The sequence below is a fragment of the Eulemur rufifrons genome, chromosome 15, assembly GCF_041146395.1.
Source record: "Eulemur rufifrons isolate Redbay chromosome 15, OSU_ERuf_1, whole genome shotgun sequence".
NCBI classification, from domain to species: Eukaryota; Metazoa; Chordata; class Mammalia; order Primates; family Lemuridae; genus Eulemur; species Eulemur rufifrons.
The window spans coordinates 66,855,831-66,879,584 of NC_090997.1; the positions used below are offsets into that span (position 1 = coordinate 66,855,831).

Genomic DNA, 23,754 nt, shown 5'->3' on the forward strand with positions numbered 1-23,754 from the left:
ACCATAAATATTTTAAGTGAGTGAATAAATGAAAAGAAGAATGAGAAAAGTCCTTTAATTTGTCAACATGGAGGTCTCAGGTAACCTCTAAGAGCACAGCTTCAGACTAACGGTGGGCTGGGCTGGAGGAGACACCCACCTGCCAAGGATTTCCTAAGTGATTTCTCAAGGACCTCTGGCAGGGTGAATTGTCCATCCTATCATCTGTTTCTCTCTTTTTTCCTTGGTACCATAACAAGGGTGACCGTATAATTTATCATCCAAACTAGGACACTTGAGAGAGAGAAAGGGGGAGCTATTAATAATTATGCCAGGACAACACATACAAAACAGACTTTCAAGAAAACCGGGACAAATGGTCATCCTAAAAATAACTCCTGATTTTTAGCTGTGCACTTGACTGTTAGGAATAAAGTTTTCATTGTCTGGCCTCTCTTATATTTATTGGGACAAAATAACTAAAATGGTACCAGATCATAGTGGTTAGTTCCCTTCTCCCCCAAATTTTACAGGGGTGGCTCATATCTTGGCCAAAGCTGGTTATTGCCTGTCAGGGATGATGCTAGAAAATGGCTGTAGAAGGCTACATACAGAATATATTCTTATTTTTTTTTAATCTTTCAGTTATTTAATTAGATTCTTTGTAAAAATTTCGAATACTAATCTGTGAGGATAAACTCCATTTGTCAGGACAAACACAGATCACAGGTATCCCTGGAGCTGAGAAGTAGCCTTGATTTTTGGTAAAATTTGGGAGTCCACAGCTTTTTGATCCACTTTGTGCTGTTCTGTAATCTCGTATTTCTCTTTTTCTGTGTTGAAGATCTCACCCTCCTGGTATTTGGACTCCTGCAGTTGCTGCTTCTTAGAGTAAGCATCAGTAAGCTGTTTAGGGATTTTCACATTGCTGCTATCAATTTTTGTGGAGGTGGCGATGACAAACTTCCTTCGCAGAAGAACTCAGTTGAGGGACAGAGGTCCAGTCACAAGTAACAAGCCACTGCCCAGTTGCTTCAGGAAAACCACCATCTTGCCCCTGTGGTGCCCGGTGAGGATGATTAGAATGGTCCTGTGAGTGATACTAGCTTGCAGTTTTCTCACATGTTGACTAAAGGGCTTTTTGCCACAGCTCAACAGCTTTTGAGGCAGATCTTCAGTTAGATAGTATCTAGGCATTTTGCGAAGTTTAATCACCCAGGTATCACCATTCTTGTCACCAACTGGTTTTGTAACAGTGGCAAGCACCTTTTCCTCTTTCTTTTCAACCTTGGATTTAGCCACAGAATGTATTCTTAATGGGTTCCTTTCTCCTTCCTGCTGCCTGGAATGTGGTTATTCTGGTTGGAGCTTTAGCAGCCATCTTGGATCCTGAGGCAGCATGCTTTGGATGGTAGAACAGAATGATAAAAGGAGCCTGAGCATTGATGAGGATGGAATGGCCCTGTTAGCCCTGTCTACCATTGGTCTATTGTGGAGGAATCAATAAATATTTATCTTTAGTAAGCATTATGGGTTATTTGGGAGGTTTCTATTACTTGTCATTGAACCTAATTTGAGAGGATAAGACCTTATACCAATGCTGTGCAAAAAACTATAGCATAAGCCACAAATGTGAACCATATACATAATTTAAAATATCCTAGCCATTTTAAAAAGCAAAAAGAAAACAGTAAAGTTAATTTTGGTAATATAGTATATTTAAACCAATGTAGCCAAAATATCTTTTCAACATGTAATAAATATGAAAAAAATATTAATTTGATAGCTTACATGCTTTTGTTTCATGCTAAATCTTCAAAATTTTGTGTGTATTTTGCACTAACAGCACATCTCACTTTAGACTAGCCACATTTCAAGTGCTCAATAGCCACATTGGTTAGTGGCTGTCACATCAGACAGAACAATTTTATACCATGAATACCTCTTCTCCCTCTGTGTTTTCTCTCTCCCTTTCTTCTTGCTTCTCTTGAAGAGGTAACCATAGATAAAACTGTCTTACACAACAACAAAAACAACAATATAATAACAATAAAACCCTCTTTCACTCTTACTGCCCAGAGGCTGTTTCTCTATTGTTTTTCTTTCTTTCATAACTCTATTTAATTTAATTTGCAACATCAGGTAACTCTGGTTTTAGGCTAATGAAAGAACAGGGTCTTTTAGGATGCCATGATAAACTGGGTGTCTGGATGGTGCAAAACCATCAGCAATCATATTTTTAGAATGATCCTCTAACAAATTGAGCCTCTAGATATTAGGAATTATTAGTATTAGGACTAAACCTACCATGTTTTGCTATCATTTGCCACAAAAAATTGGTTAAATAATTTTTTTTTCAAATGATTTAAGAAAATCACTTCTAGTAGAATCAGGTTACCCCTCTGTTGATGTCAATCTCCCTTACTTTGAGACATATGGTAAAGAGTGGGAGAAGAAAGGGTATTGTTACAGCTGGCCACTTGGGAGTTGAGCCTGAGCCGGATACCCCCTGGGAAGGGTTAAGAATGCATATATTGACTGTCATGTGTGGGATGATGGAAAAGTGACTTCTAGCAGGTAGGCTTCATAGAGTACAGCATACATAACCTCAGTTATCTGGAGTTTGGTGTTTAAGCCCCAGGAATAGTGTCAGTTACAAAAAATATATATAGCTTGTAAAAAAGAAACTATGAGCTTAAGCATTTTGTAGATAGTTAAGAGGAATCAAAGATACTAAGGTTACAGCAGATGAGCTATGATTGATTAATTCTCTAGCAAGAGGGAAGAAATCTTCTGGCTTGATGACGATCCACACAAAAGGTCAGTCTTTCCATGTAGAAGCCAAGAAGCTCAGATGATATGACAGGGGTCCAACACGACAAGAAATAAAAAAGACAGAGAGAAGGGGAATGCAAGCAAAGGAGATTATGTATGGAGCATAAGTGGTGGTAACAAACACAGGATCAGTAGCAAAGGAGGCCAAGAAATGTCATCAGCTCTGTGGACAGTAGAAAGAATGGCACAGAGGTGAAGTCTGGAGCTAATATCAAGTAGGCCAGTAGATGTTAGGGGACCATGTGTAATTAAATCTTCACACATTCAACATTTCTGGAAAAAACCTCTTATGCCAACTGTAGTCATTTGTTTGTTTGCTAATTTACTCACTTGCAGTTGTATAATCGGTATCAGAGGTTTGCACAGGTTTGCCTGTGTGCTCTCAGTGACCTAGATAAAGCCAGTGGGTGCCATGGGTGATGCTGCCGCACCTAAGACCTAAACCACAGAGCATGGGCCAATAAAAATAAAGAGGGAAGAGAAAGAAAAAGACCATTACAAACATTTTGTTTAACCAGAAGTCATTTATCTATCCTCCTTAACTATATATACCCCAGCTAAGAATAAAGGAATAAGCAAAAAAAAAAAAAAAAAAAGAAACACATCTGAAAATGTAGATAGATGATGCCAAGACCACACAGTAATCTTCATGCAATTTACTCATTGAAAATTCCCAAAGCCCCAGAAGTGTGGCACCACTTTCCCTTCTCTCACCCATGCCAGACATTGCTACTCCCTGTGGGCCCTCATTCCTGCAGAGCCATGGATAATTGCTTCAGAAGCCTCAACTTGGCACTCCAGGCAGCTACGTCTGATCTGCTGGGGTCATCATACAGCTTGACAACCATTTGTAATCCTTGCTTATGTTATTACGGGGAATGTTTTATTCCTACTTTTAAACAAGTCTAACAAGCATGCTTAGTAGTTTCTAAATCAATTGCAGACCAGGACGGTAAAATGCCAGGTGGAAGAGGGCATGTGAGAAATGATAGCCAAAAAGGTGACAGGTGACTTTGAGAGAGGGGCAGAAAAATTATAAAAGCTGATGAACTTCCTTTCAAGCCAAAAAGCAGGTGGCCCATTCAATGTCACGGTGAGTATATGAGGTATGTGTTATGACAAGAAGAAAATGGATTTTGAAATAATTTTCAGGTTTAGGCTCAAGTTATAGGTCTTCTGTTGCAAGTTATAGATGTGAGCTTGGGCAGATATTTGAGTTCTCTGAGCCTCAGTTTTGTCATTTCTAACATGGAATACTAGTGGCACTTTGGGAGGCCAAGGTAGGAGGATCACTGGAGGCCAGGATTTTGAGACCAGCCTGAGCAACATAGCGAGACCTCTGTCTCTTCAAAAAATAATATAATTGGCTAGGCATGGTGGTACACATCTGTAGACCCAGATACAAGGGAGGCTGAAGCAGGAATATCACTCGAGCCCAGGAGTTTGAGGTTACAGTGAGCTATGATGATGCCACTGTGCCCTAACCTGGGAGACACAGCAAGACCCTGTCTCAAAAAAGAAAAACAAAAAAGAAAACGAAATAAAATGGAGACAGTAATGTTACCTTCCTTATCCAGTTGTGAAGATTAAGTCTATATAAAGTAATAGGCTTGTGGTAAGTACTTCCTTCTCCCCTAGAAATATTCTTAAGTTATTACTGAACTGTACAACTTCAGCTAGTGTTTGCTAAACTCATATTACAATATGGATACCATGCTAGGCACTGGAGCATGGAGTTAAATGAACAGTCCATATCATCCGGGAACATAGAGTTCTTTGGGGGCAAAGACTATAAAACACAAGTTAGATGGTAGATCAAGGTATTATATGACAACAGAATTAGGTTCTAATAATTGAGGTAGTATATACTAATGGCCCCATGGGGTGGTGTCAACAATTTATGGGAGAAGACATTACATACTTTGTGTTTACAGTAATGATAATTCTGAATCACAAGGAAACATAAATTATGTTTAATAAACCATGTCTAAAGAGGCAGGATATGAGTAATTCTGGTTTTTAAAATATTCCATTTAAAATGATGAAAGCTAAAAAAATTATTTTCCATGGTTTAGTTTGGTGGAAAATCCATTAGTTTCTGGTGGAACGCCTTATTCATTGATATGTTAAATAATGAGGCATTGCTAAAACAGTAGATGAGAAAGGCAAAAAGGAGGCAGTAAGAAAACGGAGAAAGGACTGGGAAAGGAACAGAAATATTATGGTGCAACTAGAATTGCTTCATGAGAATCAGTCTTTTGTCAGTATTTCTTCCTTACTGTTTCATCTCATCTTCATAGCCTACCTGTCCAGTTGGTGAAACAGGTATCGTTCTCTATATGACTGATGATGAAGCTGAAAATGCAAGACACTATTACTTATGCAAAGTCACACATTTAGCAAGTCATGTATCCAGAAGTTCTCTGCTTGAGGCATTAAAAATTGAAAGAAAAGAAAGTTACCCCCATACAAATGTGCAATTGTAAAGAATTTCATATAAAGACATACAATTTTAAAACCAGGAAGCAAGTATCCAAAAAGTGATATGAGCACACACATATTTTACATTTTAAAATAAGTGCTAAGCATGAATGCTTCACCACAACTTCTCTTCTTCTTCCTCTTTTCTTGCTTCCTCCCTTTCTTCCTTCCTTCCTCCTCCAAATAGATGAGAATAAGGAGGAAATACAAGAAAAGAAGGGAACAGAAGAGAGAAAAAAGGAAAGAAAATAGAAGTGGTGGGAAAAGAGAAGGCATGAGACAATAGGAGATAAACGTGCAGGGAAATCTTAGTCACCAACATATAATGTGCCTCAGGTAGAGTTAAAATTTGGAAACAACAACATACTATTCTTATATGACATACGAAAAACGTTGTTTTGAAATTTCTCCCCAAACAGTCGAGATCTGAAAAAGGATAAACATGTCAAGCAAGGGGTTTAGAAGTCTTTGCCACCAGTAAATGAACAGGCTGTTAGGACAGAACTGAAAGCCTTCCCTGTGGTCCCTGAGCTGACATCTCTGGCCACGGCCCAGTGAATTGCTGCTCACAAAACTCAAAGGGCATCTAGAACTAGCTGGTACACCTCTTCCCCACCAAGTCACTGGAAATACCACCAAGAGCCTGATGCTGCTGTAGGGGTGTGAACAAAGGTCAGATGCTGATCATGTTCTGTAGGCACTTCTCAGAAAACAGAGCTCATCAGTAGCACATGGTTCTGCAGGGTGGGCTAGATTCCAACAGCAGCATCATTCTTTACTGAGACCCCAGCAGACCCTGCTTAGAGTGCCAGTTTCTCCCCTGCTTGGGCATAATCAGAGGGCACATCTCACAGTTTATCATGAACGTTCATGTAAAGTGCTTAATATAGGGATTAACCCATAGTAAGTTCTCAGTAAATATTAGCTTTAAAGATAAGCTTTCTCCCTCTCAAAAATTAACACTATTTGTCCTGTGTCAAGTTTTTGTGACACGTTTAAAATTATCACGTTTAAAATATGAAAAATTGGCCTCAATTCATTATTTCCTATTGTTCAACACAGAAATCTCCCTCCTAAAAATAAGTGACAAAAATCTGGTGGTGTTTGCAATGCCTGCAGTAAAAGTTTTACGTGGCTATGAGCATTTGTAGGCTTCTTCCATCAACTTGGGGGAAGGATTGCTGCTTGAATCAAGGGCTATAAATTTGTATCTTTACATATTTATTTCTCTAAGCAGTCTCCACAAAATTAAAAAGAACAAAACTTCAAAAGTTGATGTTTATTATTATTTTTATATGTAGTCCCATAAATGTGAACACGTTAAAACTTCATTCATTTGGAATGATGGAGGGAAAACAGTGAGAACTCTGCCTGAGAAAATATTTGGGAAGTGGAGTTTTAGTAATTTCAAGGAAAGTTAATATTTTTAGCTAAGATGTAAATGGTTTTTCACATGTAATAAAGCTAAGTTCATAAAAACTACACTTCACAAAAGGCCCTTATTGTTTTATACTATATCATAAGTATAAGCTTCTTTGGTAACATAATAAATTTAATTACTAAAACCAGAAATGAATAACTCTTAAAAAAAAAAAAACTTAGATTTTTCTAACTTACAAATAAGGCTCTAAAGAATTCTTCAAAGAAAACGTGACATTTCTTAATTACATATCGTTTAGTTGGTTATCTCCACAGGAGATTAGTGAGGTATGGATTAATGGGTTTTATTGCAGTATGCAAGTTAAAGCAGTGTACCCATAAAATAAACAATCCAATTATCTTTTCTTATATCATAGCTTTCAAACGTCTAGGGCTTTGGCCTCCTTTATCTTCAGTTTTATGTGGACAGAACTCTATCAAGGGAGTACCGGGAGTATGGAGCTGTTAACGCTTTCCGTGGAGGCAACACTGGAGAGAAGGGAGCCGTCGAAGCTGGAGGACACAGAAGTGTCTCACTCAGGTGGTGCTGGTTTCCAGGCTTGATTTCAGTGTGTGAGCTTGGAAGTCAGACTGCCTAAACTCAAACCCTGCTTCCCCCTTGCAGGCTCTGAAAGTGGAGAAGTTACTTCAGGTCTCTCCTCTGTTAAATGAGGACGATCATGGAATTTGTCTCACAGGGTTACTGAAAAATCAACATTTAAGACAATGCCTGATACACAGTGAGCTCTCAATAACTTCTGCTATTACTGTAGCTGACCTTAAAGGGAGCTTAAAGGAAGCTTGCGAACATTTAACCTCATGGCAATAAGACAATTAAGCCCTAACTTAGATTATTAATTCACATGTACTTATAATTTGCCATTATCAATTAGCATTTTGTGTATTAGAATATTAATATTAAAATATCTCACCTAGGAGGTGACTTTTATTGAGTTATTCTTTATGTGAATGCATTGTAAATTATTTTTGAAAAATCTCAGAATAAACCATCTACTGAAGTTCAGTTACTATATTGTTAGTATTTGGATGACCTTCATGAACTTATTTAGATGGCTAATTTCTTTTGTTGTTGTTAAAGTTTTATGGCAGTTGAACTATCACCAGGAGAGCTCTTGAATTTGCTCTCTCCTAACCTACTCTTTGACAGTCATCACCAACTTGCTTAAGCTCCAAAGCCTTGGTTTCTCCTTGGTTCTTCTCTTTCCCTCCCATCCCACATCCACTATATCACAAGAACTCTAGCCATCGCCTCTAAAACATGGCTTGATTCCATCTGTCTCTCTCTTTGATTATCACTCTCTTCCAAACCGTGACCATTGGTCCTCTTGCCTAGGTTACTGTGATAGCTTCCTAAATGGTGTGCTTGCTTTCACTTCTTTTTCGTAAAATTCATTCTCCACTGAGAGCCCAGATTGATTCTGGTGAAATATACATCTAACCACATTACTACCCTTATTTAAAAGCTTCCAGTGGCTTCTCATCAACCTTAGAATAAAACCCAAACTCCTCATTCTGGTATACAGCACTGTCTGTGCTCTAACCACTTCTTATTGCTTCTCCCTTGTGTTCTACCCTATTGCTATCACCTACTGTGTCTGAGCCACACTGGCCTTCTTCCTATTTCTCAAAAATGCCAACCTTGCCATCTTAGGACCTTTGTACTAGCTATTCCCTGGAAAGCTCTTACCCCCAATTTTCTCATGGGTGAGTTTTTATTGCCCTGCAGATGTCAGGCTCAATATCACTTCCTGGGAGATGCCTTTCCACTTCCACCCAATCTAAACCACCTTCCTAGTCACTCTCTATTATATTGCTTTTTTAAAGTGTTGTATGATATTTATCATGATCTGACTTTTTTCTTATTCATTCCTTTACTGCTAATTTGTCTATTTGTGTATTGTTAGCCTTGCTCCCACTGGAATATAAATTCCAGTAGAGTAGGAACAATGTCGCTCTTACATCCCTGTATGGTATACTTTTTGTAAGAATGGTGTTTGGCAGATAGTAAGCGCTCAACAAACATGTTGAATGGATGAGTGGAATCCTCAGGTTGCTCAAGGGAAGAAGCTCCTGTGTGCTGACCAGGACTACCTCTAAATTCCCCAAATTCTATTTTTATCCAAGATAACTTCACATCAGATCCCAGAAGAGTATAATTTAATGACTTGAATTCCCCCCAGGAAAGCAGCACAGCCGACTATTTCTTTCTGGACTGCATTACATAACCATTATTTCTGTACTACTGTATATTTTGCCTCTCTTCTCCCAATTTTCTTTTTCTTACCTCCTAGTAACATCTTCAAAAAATTATCTCATTCAATTTTATATAACAATCTGGGTAAAATTATTATATCCTTGTTTTCTAAGAAAGAAAATCAAAGCTCAAAGACACCAAACAACCCAAAAGTATTAAAGATTTGAATCCAGGTCTGCCTAATATGAATTTTTGCTTGCCTGGTGACAGTGTTTCATCAGTTATTGTGGTCACACACTTCCCACAATAGCATTAATGAGTTGATCAAATGGTTCCCAAACTTGGCTACCCTATATAATTCTTTGGGAATTCCCAAGTCTCTTTAGACTTGCAGAATAAAATCTAGAATATAGCTCAAGAACTTGCATCTTTATTGAGCTCTCCAGATTATTCTAAAGGCAGCCAGTTTTAGGTCTTATTGAGTTACATAAGAAAGAAACCAGTAGAGGAATGTTAAATTGAGTTCATGTTATCTCCAGTAAGGCCTTTGAAATGTCAGCTAAGACTAGATCATCTAGCTAGGTTAGTGACCCAGTGTACCTCAGGGGCTGAAACTTGGAAAGATGGAAGTAAAGACCCTCAAGTTTCCTCAAAAAGAGGGAATTATGTGCAAGTTTCTTGGGGAATAGCCACAAAGCATGAGATGAGGCCTGAGCTTTAGTGAGGGAAGTGTTGAGAGTAGAAGAGTGTTCTTTCAGTGTTTTGAGGTTCTCCAGTTAAACCCCACTAGATACTTGAGCTTTGTCAACTGTCTCTTAGAGTTTCTTGAAGTCTTTGCATAAGTCATCAACATGTTTTTGAATCATTAAAAAAATCTATCCAAAGTAAAGTGGGTGAAAATAGCATTTTGCTAGAGTATAAGATAATCTAGGCTATCAGAAATGGCTTTATGAGCATGGGTATACTATTGCACAAATATTGAGATGTCTGTTTTATGACATAATCATGATATAATGAAGAGAAACAACACATTTAGAGTGCTCTTCCTATTGGAGAATATAAAATCTTGTCAAATCTACAGACCCTAATAATAAATGCTGGCTTTGTCACACCTCTTGTTAGCATGGAGTCCTATCTAATTGAAGAGATAAATGGCCTCCTGAGGCTTAGAAACCATGGAAAGTCACATCTGGTGGCTTGCACCTGGCCAACCTATTCATAGAAAAGGTCAATGTAGTGCAAAAGGGCATTTTATAATTTTTTTAAGTCAGCTCTGCTGGAGGGGATTGAGCAGCTGTGAGGGTAGAAGGTTTTCATCCTCTCACGCCATTCTACTTGCTGAGCTGGTTCCTTTAACTATGGCTGGGAGGGCCATGACTCTGTGTTTGGTAACACTGTTGTGGGCTACCCCACCTCCTTTTGTCACTAGTGTAAAATCATAAATTCAGCTATTTTTATATTTTCTGTACTGAAGCATTACCCAAATAAAGACTCAGATTATTTTATTTTGTTATAATTTAAAGTAGTATTTTGGACGGGGCTCCATTGTCTTTATAAATATTCTAATATTGCCTTTTATATTTCATGTTAGTTCTATCTGGTAAGTGGGGCTTTCTTCAATATTTAGTCATAGATTGTTATAAAATTTTTTTTTGTTGTTTCCAAATTTGAGTGAAGAGACAGTTTTGGGAAACTCAATTGGAGGAGAGGTAGGTTGGGATCAGGTTATAAAGGATACCATTTGAGTTCCGTACTGTGAGGCTCTATTAGTACCCACAATATACTTTCTTAAAATGCAGGAAATAAGGTGAAGTCTTTTATAAAGTTTGGAAGTTTTAAAATGCCTGAATTCTGGGTGAAGTACTTGTTGGACTAGATTAGAAGAACATCCCTTAGCTAACCCAGAATGTCTCCACTCGGAGTTGGTTTCTATCCTGTGCTGTTTAGCGCATAGCTATATATGCTGAATCTAACGTTTAATATCACAACTATTCTCTCCAGCTCATCAGTTTAAGATGCTAATAACATCTGAAAGACCATGTTTAATTATTTTTTAAAAAACCCAACTCTTTCTAAAAAACTCACAACTTTTTAAATTTTTTTAATTCCTCTATTCAGTTTTAAATGGTCTAAAAAGAAAGGCAGTATCTACCTAGATAATGCAAAGATTTGCCTTGTGGTGTTTGTGGACCCCAAATCCTCTGTCATTGATAACCTGAATTTCTAGCTTATCTGATAAATACTGAGCTTATACATCATCCCATTCTGAGGAGATGAGTTCATACCGAATTAATTTTTCTTTCATTTAAAGCAAAACATCAGTTGGCCCAGAATAGTCTACCCCTTCAAAAGAGAAAAGTTGAGAATCTTTGAGACTATTATGTGTAATTATTTTATGTTTAGCTAAGGTGCTTTTTAAAAGGCTTTAAATATATACTTTAGATTTTTAAAGAAAGGTTTTATGTAGAGTTCAAATATTTAGTTTAACATGTTTAAGTTTCAATGATTCATGTCAAAACAAAATTACACATTAGCTAAATGCCAAACAAGCTTGACATGGAGATGAGTCAGATCTGGGCCATTCTGGCTCCAGACTGCAAAGTGCTATTAAGTATTCCCGCATTATGCATGCCATTTCCCTACAGAGCACCCTTTCTCAGTGTTCAGACCATGAGCTTAAGGGGAGTTGCACTGCAAATATGGAGAATGCACCATTTCTGTTAATTTATCATGGCTGAATTGGCATAATGAATGGTGACAAATAGGCCTTTTTCATCCACACAACAGTTACCATTACATTTTCAATGATTTCTGCCTGAGTGTCAAGAATAGAAAGTTTAATTACACAAAAGCTGGCGGAGGCATGTGGTGTGAATTTAATGTAGGGAACACAAGAGATGCTGCTGGACATCACCTTTGATCCTACACAGGGAGATAGAATCTATGTAAATACACACATGGAATGAGCTATTAGAGAGTTATAGAAGTCATATGAAAATTTACTTCTTCAGGTCAGTGTTATATTTATCTAGAAAACTTGATGGATTGAAAGCAAAAACAACCACTAAATATTATTCCTTGATTTCTCTCTGTCTCAAGAGTTAACAATATCTCTGAAATGCTAACTATACGTGAAATGTTAATTTTGCAAAATGTCTTTAACCTGATTTCAAGAAGTGCTGAAGGTTTGATCATGGTATTTAATAGAATATCATCAGTTAAAAGAGAAGAGCCCATTATAGCATTGTCAATTGGGTAGTAAAATCCTTATGTATAGAATCAACTTGATAAAGTGTGGCCCCAAAATGTAATTATTACCACTAGACAACCATTTAGAGTTACTTGATATCTATTGTATATCAATAAATCTAAATGGAGGTGGATTCCAAGCACGTAAAAGATTTTCCTTCACAGCCCACACTTGATATATTTTCCTTATCCCACTTGATTATGACATAATTCTATGTATAGTTTTGTCTCTAGGAAATAAAAAACTAATATCAATAATATAAAATGAACCATCTTGCCAAGCACTTTGATATTGAGAAAATGCAATTTGTTGCATCTAAATATTAATGGCATACCTTATTTTAACTACATATTGATTTTCTCTTACATAGCTGTGAAATGAAGTTTTTTGTAAGACTAACTACAATAACGTTTGGAAGTAAGTTCACCAATGCCTTATCTCAATTTTTTACGGATACGAGAATTTGAAGCCTATTACTCAGATCTAAATAATGATAAAAACAATTAGTTATCATAAAAATTGCCTTAATGACCAATTGGATGAATGTGTAAAACTGCACAGAATCATGCCAAGAAATTACAAATCATGATATTTTATTGTTCTTTTATATTTTGTGGTTGCTGAGTAATATTTTTTAAATTGGAGCAGAAGGAAAGCCAGGTAAACCTACACTTGTCCCAGAGGTTTAGATGATTCTTTGTGGGTTTTTAAATGCAAAATGACATGCAATAGATTATTTTCCCTTCTAGAGCTCTATTGTGATAACTTTAAAGAAGATTAAGAGCAAAATTATCTTCTTTCTATTTATTGAAATGTGAATACCATCTTTATATTCTAGATAAATAATATTAATCATTCCTCAGGTATTGGGATTAGCTAAACACAATGCACATTTGCTATATGCTAGGCACTGTGTAGAAGCTTGGAATATAAATAGTCATACATAGTGCTGGAGGTTTCCCTTTTTTTTTTTTTTTTGGTGCATGCAAAAAGACACTGTGTCCTCATGGAGTTAACAGTGTTATTGAGAAGTAAAGAAGACAATTGGAAAAGATGATCATATGTAAGCAACCTGGCACGTTGGGATTGACCATAGGATATGTGAATGTAGGAGGCTGAAGTCAGTGTGTCCTACAACATTTAGGGAAGCAGTAGGGAGGGTAATGATGATAATGGTCCCCAAGAGAAGAGACTTTCCATCACCCTGATGTCAATACAGGTCTGAAAGCTACAACTTTGCAAATGTTTTCACTTGTGTTATCACAAGAACAAAGAGTCAAAGAAATGCTGTGTGTTTGGACTCTATTGCACGTCAACCGTCAACCCTGTCGTTAATCCCTCTATAACTTTTACTTTCACAGAGATGCTAGGAGAGAGAACCCTCCCCCACCCCACATCATTCTTCCTTCCCTTGTCCTGAGGGCTCATTCATACTTCCTTCTACCTCTAGCTTAAACATTTTAGGAAGGGTCAATTTCATAAAATTCAGAAAACCCTTGATTTTGGAAGGAAACAGTAGTAATATCATATACATATAAAAATATAAAGGATAATTATATAGTGAGCTGAGAACAAAATTAGCCTTTGGCAATTTTGATTATATCATAGGAGGGGTGTATGTGTGTGTGTATGGTGTAGAACCATTCCAAGGTTAAGACCTCACATATTTCAATAGAGTAGCTAGATGAATGGGAAAAATTCATATTCTGGAAGGCAAGATAATGGTTAGTGATCACTAAAGAAACAACTCATTTTCTGAGGAAAATATAGTACTTTTTATTTGAATGGAATGATATAATTCTGAATATATTTTCTCCTATAGCATTACAATTATGGCAATAATATTTAGATTTTCTTATAGTAAGCTCTTATAGTCTTCCTTAAACCTTGCTCGACTTCTGCATAATTCAATTATTATTATTTTTTTTTACCTAAAATTAAATGGTCTCAGTTTTTTCTCCATGGCATTATATACTCTTGGCCTCAAGATGGGAAGTTATTTGTTTTAATATTCATGATTCAGCAGGGTATTTTATGAGTAGCAAGAGTTGCAGCTTAAGTGCATATCTTCTGTACATACAGAGGTCAGAAATAATTTGCTTCATGATATAGGAATTAAAATCAATACTCTTACTTCCTTAAGAAAACAAACATAATATAAATGAGAAATGAGTAAATTATTAATAGATGGGCTTATCTAAAATATAATACCAGCTAAGCAAGGTCAACCCAGAGAATTGAGTTTTAGGAAGCAGAGCAAGTTACAGGAAGCATGAGGAAAGTCTGATCCAACACCACAGCTTAGCCTTCCTTCGGCAAGTCACTTTCATGGGAGGGGTTTTAAGCCATATCATAATACCCTGTTAACTGTCCCTGGTATGATGATGGTGGGCTTGAGGTTAGGGAAATGGAGGGCAGAGAAGTCTTTCTCATAATACCTGGGGTATACTCCCAGGTTTCTCATTAACACTTCACTACCAAGCAAGCTACAGGGAGTCCCATCGGATGCTATTGTCAGGGTTGTTCAGGCTTCCTAATTTTCCTCTGCCTTTATATATGCTCTCTGCTCAGGATTTAGGCAAATTCTGTACTCCAGAATGATCCCCTCTTTTCACTACGAGCTTGATATGTTTCCAGCCATTGAAGATGTGGTGAGCTGAAGCTGGCTGGGTTATTCGGAGAGGGTATTCTCTCCTTCCTGTGGAGAAGAGTTTATCAGCTGCCATCTTTGTGGGTCTTGCTCTGGTTGCTGATTTCTACACAGGGTCTAGTTTTTACTTCTTATTTCTTAAGCCAAGAATGGAAATTTATATGCATTTGAAAAAGTGTTTCTTCTAGAATGAGGAAGGATGTTTGTTAGCCAGACCTCCTTGAAAGATGGACAGATGTCAAACTCATCATCGGCAAAGTCAAAATCAGCTTTGATTCTAGCTTTCCAACCTTCTATACATGTAATTTATTAACATCTGTAGGATCCTTCCAGATAAACAGTGTTTTTTTCCTTTTTCAACCTTCTTGGGACCCTTTAATGCTGAGGTGATTTTCTTGGTAGACAAATAGGAAGTTCTTAAGAGGGAAGTAAACAGATGCTGAGCAATGATATGGTCCCTGAGATCCCCACTTCCTTTCAACTGGGCATAACACTTTTTAAAAAGTTCCCAACACAAAGAAGTGATGAATGTTTGAGATCATGGATATGCTAATTGCCCTAATCTGGTCACTATATATTGTATGTATTGAAATATTACTATGGACCCTATAAATATGTACAATTATTGTGTCCATTAAAAAATAAATAATTTTTTTAAATGCCTCTACCGGTTGAGTAAAAGCTAATCAACTGAGAGGAATTGTGAGCTCTGTGGGTTGGGTCACTGAAGGTGGGATCATAGATTTCTGATGTTTTATGTCCAGCTCCTATTGTGGAAGATGGTTGTTGAACTTATGTATACATAATATTGACATATATGTGTACTTATATGTACACTTAATATTCACTTTTTTAATAAAGAACACTTCATGAAATAGGGTCATTTGCAATATTATCTTTCAAGGAGACCTTTCAGAAGGAATTGCATTACTCTTTGGCAATTTAAAATCAGACAGATCTTTAGTAGGTTTCAGGGTCTCAAGTAGGGACTAGAGCCTAAGGTCAGAACAGCGGGTCATTTGAATCTAAGGCACTTTACCAGGAAAGCAGATTAAAACACCACAAAAAGGAAAGCCTTGTTCAGAGACATACAGGCACAAAGGTGGGAAATGATTTATCATAATGGCGAATTAAACCACAAGGGAAAGCATGAGTTAGAGTGACATTGTTTTCATCACCCCTTTCCTCTGAGGAATTCAAGAGACTGCCTCAGTCTTATGTAACAGACAGCAATTCTCTTCACACTATTTTGTCTTGTTCCTAACCCATAGCAGATAGTAGTAATAAAAAATTCCTAAAGACGATCAACTTATTCTCCTTGTGGAAATTACCCTCCCACAGATTATATGAACTCATGAATACTTAAGGACCAGCTTGCTTGCCTGATCTTAGCCATCATCATTATCTACTCATTTCTAGTCACACTAATCTCCTTCCTCCACCCTCTAATGCTCCATCTTGTCAGTTTCAAACACTTCCCTTGTCCTATTGCTTTTGTGGAAGAAACTGTTCCTCTTTCCCTCCTCATACTTAACTACATCCCTTCAATGTTTGATTACTTTGAGAGGCAGGGTGAAAAAATTAAATACAACACACAGAATCTGGTGGGATGGGAAGGGGCATAATGCCTGTTTCACTTATCAGTCACTCTCATGTCACTCCTATATCTGTATTAGTCACTCAGATACTTCTGCATTTATGTGCACACATTTATTTAATAATATTTATTTATTTATTGTACACATATATATAAATGTGCCTATTTTCCTAAAATGTCAGTAAAGGCATGTTATCAAAATATTTGTCATTTTTATTCCACTATCTTAGATTATAATCTTGGTTATAAAAGAGGCAGCAGTGCACCAAACATCAAGAGAGAAATGGTCTAGGCTCCTCTGTGTCACTCAATAATTTGGTACCATTGGACATGTTACACAGACTCATTGGGCCTCAGTTTGACTATAAAAAGAAGAAATTGGGGAAAACAATCTCTTTTAGGTCCATAATTGTATGATGCACGTATTAATCAAGATAGGAGAAACTATGCTGTGTAGTAACAAATTAACTTCAAATCTTGTGGCTAAAAGCAACAAACGTTTGGAACTCATGAAAAATCTGATTGCAAATGGGCAGATACTTAATGACGACTACTCTCCATGATGTTAAAGATGGGACAAAATCTCAGCTGATTTAAACCAGGCTTCTTGACTCTTGTATATCTACTATATTTTACGCAAGAACTCCCCTTTACCATAGCAGGGGGTCCATCTCAAGCCACATAACTTCTTTTTTTTTTTTTTTTTTTTTTTTTTTGAGACAGAGTCTCACTCTGTTGCCCGGGCTAGAGTGAGTGCCGTGGCGTCAGTCTAGCTCACAGCAACCTCAAACTCCTGGGCTTAAGCGATCCTACTGCCTCAGCCTCCCGAGTAGCTGGGACTACAGGCATGCGCCACCATGCCCGGCTAATTTTTTGTATATATATATATATTTTAGTTGTCCATATAATTTCTTTCTATTTTTAGTAGAGACGGGGTCTCACTCTTGCTCAGGCTGGTCTCGAACTCCTGACCTTGAGCGATCCACCCGCCTCGGCCTCCCAGAGTGCTAGGATTACAGGCGTGAGCCACCGCGCCCGGCCTCAAGCCACATAACTTCTGTTCATATTTCATTGGCCAGAACAGAACCATGGCCTTACCTAATTATGAGCTGGCTAACTGGATATGTAGTCATCATTATATCCTTGGAAGACACTATAAAGTGAAATTGGATGGATACATAGCATTGTTTCTGCCTGTGTGCTAAATTAAAATAGAGCAGGGAGTCCATCCAATGGAACAGTTTCTTTTGTCCCATCTTTAACATCATGGCTTCCTGACAAAGCAGGAGAATTTTCCTCTCTACCAAGTGACACTTGAAGCTGCAGGGTGATTCTTAGACTTCTCTTGGGCTTTTAACACATTAGGTAGTCCCCAAACTATCCCTGCCTTTATCAAGTGCTTTGCTAGTGGGAAGAAATGACTGGGACTTACATGATATCATCTGCTGAAACAAGGAGGGTTCTTAGGATGTCTTTTGGAATGAGAAATATAAATGGAAAACAAGAGGAAGAGCAAAAGAAGATTAGTCCTTTCTAGCTATAACTTTTGTGTTGATTTAGAAGCTTTTGGTGTCATGTACCATTCTTTTAGGCATAAAGAATGAGTCTTGGAGAAGAGAAAAGAGAAGAAAATTATTATAAAAAGTCAAGCCAATTAAACCAGAGCTTGGAAATGGTAGTAGGCAGAAGAGATAAGCTTTGTAGTTTGCTCTTTCTCTTTATCAAAGTGAAGGAGCCTTGTCTTGATTGAATGGCTTCCACAGAGAGGCCTAGGTGGTTTTTGCCGTAGATGATGACAGATAACACTTTTATGTCAAAGCCTTTGGGATGGCAGTGTGCGTACAAAGATTTTTCCAGGGAGATTTGTTTCTGCCCACTAATTGTGGTCATATATTTTATGGCTTTGGGAATACCATGGCCACTAGTATAAGTCCCAGTGCTGCAAGAAGTGTTTGTATCTGATTCAGCAAAAGCTATAGCTCCATGGACTTCCCACGGTGCTTCTGAAACTACCCTTGATAAAATCACTCATGGCTTCTTAATTTTTATATCCAATCATGTATTCCCCTTCCTCATGCAACATATTTGCCTACAGTTTCTATTGTTCATCATATCTACCTTTTAAAACTCTTTTCTCTAATTTTTAGTCCCTACTTTTTCATGTTTCTTTTTTCACCTGGCTACTATTTTCCCTCAACATTATCAGTAAACATCTTTTCTGCCATCTCTTTTTTTTTTAACTTTTTAAAAATAATTTTTATTTCAAAATATTAGGGGGTGAAAGTGTTTTTGTTACATGGATGAATTGTATTATGCTGAAGTCAGGGCTTTTAGTGTGCCCATCCCCAGAATAATGCACATTGTCCCCGACAGGTAAGTTTTTATCCTTTCCTCGCCCCACTCCTTAGTTTCCAATGTCCTTTACACCACTTTGTGGCCATGTGTACCCACTGTTTAGGTCTCACTTATTAGTGAGAACATGTGGCATTTGTTTATCCGTTCCTGAGATACTTCACTTAGGATAATGTTCTCCAGTTCCATCCAAGTTGCTGCAAATGACATTATTGCATTCCTTTTTATGTCTTGCCATTCTTTAAATATTAACATTGTCTAGAATCCTATCCTTGGCCCTCCTTGCTCCTCCTCCAACATGTTTTCCTTAGGGAATCTTATCCACTCTAGTTGCATTCAGCTACCACCAAAACCTTTAAAATGACAAACTCTGGGTCAATCCAACCACCCATTTTCTCAGTGTCTATACCAGGGCTACATTCACTGAAGAAAATAAGAGAATGAAGCAGCTGATGCTACTCCACACTGATGGTCTCCAGGTTGACCCAGGCCCTCAATGCTGCCTGGCCATCTTTATATTTTCTATAGATACCATCCTTTCTTAATCTCTGCAGGGGCAATTTTAGATCTTCTCTTATACCTACTGACAGGTGTCTTCATATTTCATGGATGTTAAATAGAAACTATTGAATAGATTGAGGATCAAGAAGGAGTGGATAGTTTATGGTATTAAACGTTGTACAGAGATCAAGGTAAAAGAGAACTCAAAAGTGGATTTAGAAATAAGGCCATCATTGGTTACTTTAAGATTTTCAAGAGAGGAGTTGGGGAGAATCACACTGTAGTGGTTAACAAAACTGCTGGGGATCATGGAAGGGAACATGGTATTCACAAAATTTTTTTAACAAAAGTGATACTGTAAAGAGAAGAAAAGAGGGCAATAGTTAGGGAGCCAAGTGGGATTGAAGGAGGGTATCTAAAAGATTAGAGGAAATCAGCATGTTTTAAACCTAGTGGTAAAGAGGCCAGTAAAGACAAGAGATTGAAAGCAATTCCTTTGCTCCAAAAATGTTCTCCTGGGTTTTCTTCTGTTTATTTGTCATATTCTTGGTCAGAGAGATAGGAAGGATTAGTCCCTCATTTCTGGCTTAGGTGACTGGTTGAATAGTAGTGCTGCTCATTGCATTCCAGTGGAAACTGTTTCTCAGATGATCTTTGGTGAAGTATCAGCTTTTCTTTAAATTTTCTTTCATTGCATACATTTGTGAAATGCAATAAAAGTAAATACTAGAAGCAGGCTCATACAGTTGGATGTTGCATCATTGTTATATTACTGTGAAGGTTTCCAAGTGCTTACTCTCAGCTTCTGTAATCACCTCACCACAGACCAGTTCAAATCATCTCTGACCATCACTAGTCCATTGCTCATATTTTTAGTAGCCATGACTTAGAGAACACATAGGAACTAGCACCAGAGACATCCAATAGGTAGGTAATTGGGTAGAGCACGTGACAGATGCTTTAGAGAAAAGTTAAAGAACCCACAAAATGATGTGATATCCATCAGTTGTAGAATGGAAAACTAAAATATGACACATCTATATTATGGAAAACTATTATTCAAGGAGAGAAGAATGAGCGCATTAAAGTAGTGCCAGAATCTAAGCTCGAAGGTATGTTATTGGATTAAAAAAAAAGCCAGGGTATAATATGACTTCAAATTATCTATATGAAATATATTGAAAAGTTCTGGAAGGATATACATCTGTGCACAATAGTTACCTTTGGGGAGGAAGGTAGGATTAGTGGGGAGTGCAATATGTTGGATACATGTCAGTTTTTAAAATTATTTTCTGAATTTTTGTTACAGAATTTATATATTATTTGGGTAATTAAAACTAAGAATCAAATAGTTTTCATATACAATGCAATGAATTGCTTTTAAAATATATAGAAATATAAAAATAATCAGTAGCTTATTATAGTTTAGTTTTGAGGAAATTATATAATTAAGGGAGGCAATTTAGCATAGTGGATAAGAGCTCTTTAGCATCATATAAGCACAGATTCAAAACCTGCTCTGCCACTTACAAACTATGTAATCCTGGATAAGTTTTTTAACCACTCAGCCTCAGTTTCCTCATTATTACAGTGGAGATAGCAATGTTACCTACCTTGTGTTTTTATTGTGAGGATTAAAACAGTTACATGGTACAGTGCAAATAATATGCATAGCTCAGAACTCAGCAAATGTGCAAATTTATAAATGTTACTTCTCTTGTGTTGTATTGCTAGATTCTTCTAATAAGTGGAATTATATAAAATATGAAATCAGAAAGCAATCACCTCTTTTATTTTCCCACTATGCATTTAGATTATAATAGCAAAGCAATAGGTCTAGATTATTTTGTTGTCATTTTGTTTGTTTATTCATTTTTGTATGCGATGCTTATGTGGAGTAAGTGATAGTCAGGTCTTGGGAAAGGACATGAAATTGGGAGCCAGATAAAGCTTCAGATTCTGGGTCTGTTATTAGCTGTGTTGTCTTGAGCATATGAACTGTCTACAACTCAGTGTGCTTATCTGTAAAATGGGACAGATATCCCTTCTGTCCTTGGGCTGTTGTAAAGATTGACAGATATGGTAAATGTAAAGGACCCTGGAGAGTAGATACTCCATAAATATTAGTTGTATTTCCCTTTTCAGAAAAAGGAAGCATGTTAAAAAACTTCAGTATTTAAAAATTTTACTTTACACAAACCTTCAGGACTGAATGCTACATATACCTGTAAATGTTTTTTTCTTTTTCCCAAATCCTGGAAAGTCCTTCCAGAGTGCACATATCATGTAATCAATTAGGCAAATATCTTTACCCCACCCCCTCAATTTGTTCAATGAAAAATACACTGAAATCTTTTCTTCTTGACCCCTTGTATTGAGAAAAGAATGAACTTGACAGAAAGAGGGAGTTGTAAAAGTACTTCTTGAATGATAATGGGAGAAATATATGGTGTGTGGAGAGGTGGGGAGCATCCCTCGTAATGAATCATATGTAGAGCGCACAAGAGAGTATTCAACACTGTGCTTCTAAAACCTCAACAGTGCTTACTGTAAGTGATATTTTTGTGGCCTTTTCTTTGCCCAGATATTTGTCATTCTGCAGTTGATTTAGAAAGAGATTCATGGAAAGTCATAATTATTTAAAGAAGGGAACAGGCAAAGTGTTCTTTTGCCATGTCTATAAATCTTTCCTTATGCTCTGCTGAGAACTCTGCTCTGGCTGTCTGCTTGAACCGTGCAATAGGAGTATATCATAATGTCAGGAGTTGTCAGACCCTCAGAACTCTCCATAATGTGAGATCACAAGCAGAGACAATTTCATTATAACATTTCTGACTACAAAGTATAAATACCTTTCAGCTGGCACCTTGACATCACATCAGGAATTTTTTTTTCCATCCTTATACTTTAAGTTTGTTGAGGTATTTAAATCTGTAAAGTTAGACAAAGAATAAGAAAATTAAAATTTATCATAGAATAGCAATGTCAGAAGAAAACCATACTTTTGAAAGGAAGTATAAAAAGAAAATTTAAAATAAAGATTACAAAGATATTAAAATAGGTGGTACATGTATTTTCGGTTATGTTTTCATTAGTTCTCTCCAGGGTACACAAATATTTCTCAGAACAATTTAAAATAGTAGATATAAAAATATAAACCACTCAAACACAGGATTTAAAAATCTCATTGAGAGGCCTGAGAGAATATTTCTTTCTCATGATGAAGCTACTGACTGGTAGTATTTCACTAATTCTGCAGTTTGTTCATCGGCCTCGCTGTATACCATTATGCCTCCCTTAACAGCTACTGTTTCTAAAATGCAAAAAAAATTAACACTTGCATAAACTCAGAAGTAAAAACTGAGTTTACAGATAGTTTATCTTTTAGTGTGATTATACACTTCTAGTACACGTACTTTTTTGGTTATGCAATGAAATATAGAATCATTCCATTAAAAAATGAAGACCTAGATACATTATTTTCTTCCTAGAAATACTATACTAAATTCACCTTTGTACTCCCAGGTTAACCTCAGTCTAAAGCCTGAATTTCTTGGTTAGGTATTCATAAACAATATCTAGGTTTTATCCTCAGAATCAATATTTTCCTATTGTTACTGAGGAAGGAGCTTCTATAGAGATATGTACATGAATATATATGTTATACTCAGAAGATACTCTTCTTTTTTTTCTATTTCATTGTAAACCCTCTCCTCTCTCTGGAAACCAAACATGCTTTGTTAAGGTTTAAGTGGAGCCTCTCTCCTGTGCGGGGGTGTTGGAAGTCTGAGCTTCACGTCTGAGGTGCATGGCGGGCACCTTTATTCAGCACCAGTGTTAACAATCAGTGAGGTTGTGGACAACTCCCTTGGTCCTCCAAATGCCAAAGCAAATCTCATTTTACATTTTTGGAGAGAAGTAAGTTTTTTGTATATTTTTGTATTGTCCTGCTAAGAGGTACTTTCCTTACGTGGACAGGGAATGTATAATTTTTATCATTTGGGCTGCTTGTACCCAGATCACTTTTTCAGAACGACACTAATGAATAGATTACGCTGGCCTGTTTCCTTCATGATTCTCAAGGCAATACTTTGCCATCAGCCTTCTGCTTCCTAGGATGGGGCTCCATTTTCTCTAAGGGTCTCAACACCATCTGTTAGAACTTCCTGAGTAATTTGCCCATTGTTGACCCAACCAATTTAGTCTTACTATCTTCCCTGGCCTAATTTTAATGATGACACTTTCCTAATAAGCTTTAACTCTCAGGTTTCATTATTTCCCCAGGTCTGCTGAGCCCCAGGTTTCAATTGTCTTTGGTTCTAGCCCTTAGAGGAAGTATTTATCTCACCTCCATGGTTTTAGGAATAACGAATGAGAGTTTGAAGCAAGTGTCACTAAAAATACTGAACTCTATAAAATAATACATTTTATTTTCTTTGGTCATTTGCTGTTGCCCTTTCAAAAATTTTGTCTAT

General features: G+C 37.0%; 1 pseudogene; it reads right to left on the reverse strand.

Annotated features, from left to right (window-relative positions):
• Nucleotides 1–686: 686 nt before the first annotated feature.
• LOC138395975 (large ribosomal subunit protein eL6 pseudogene) overlaps nucleotides 687–23,754 on the reverse strand; it is a 32,620-nt pseudogene continuing 9,552 nt past the window's right edge.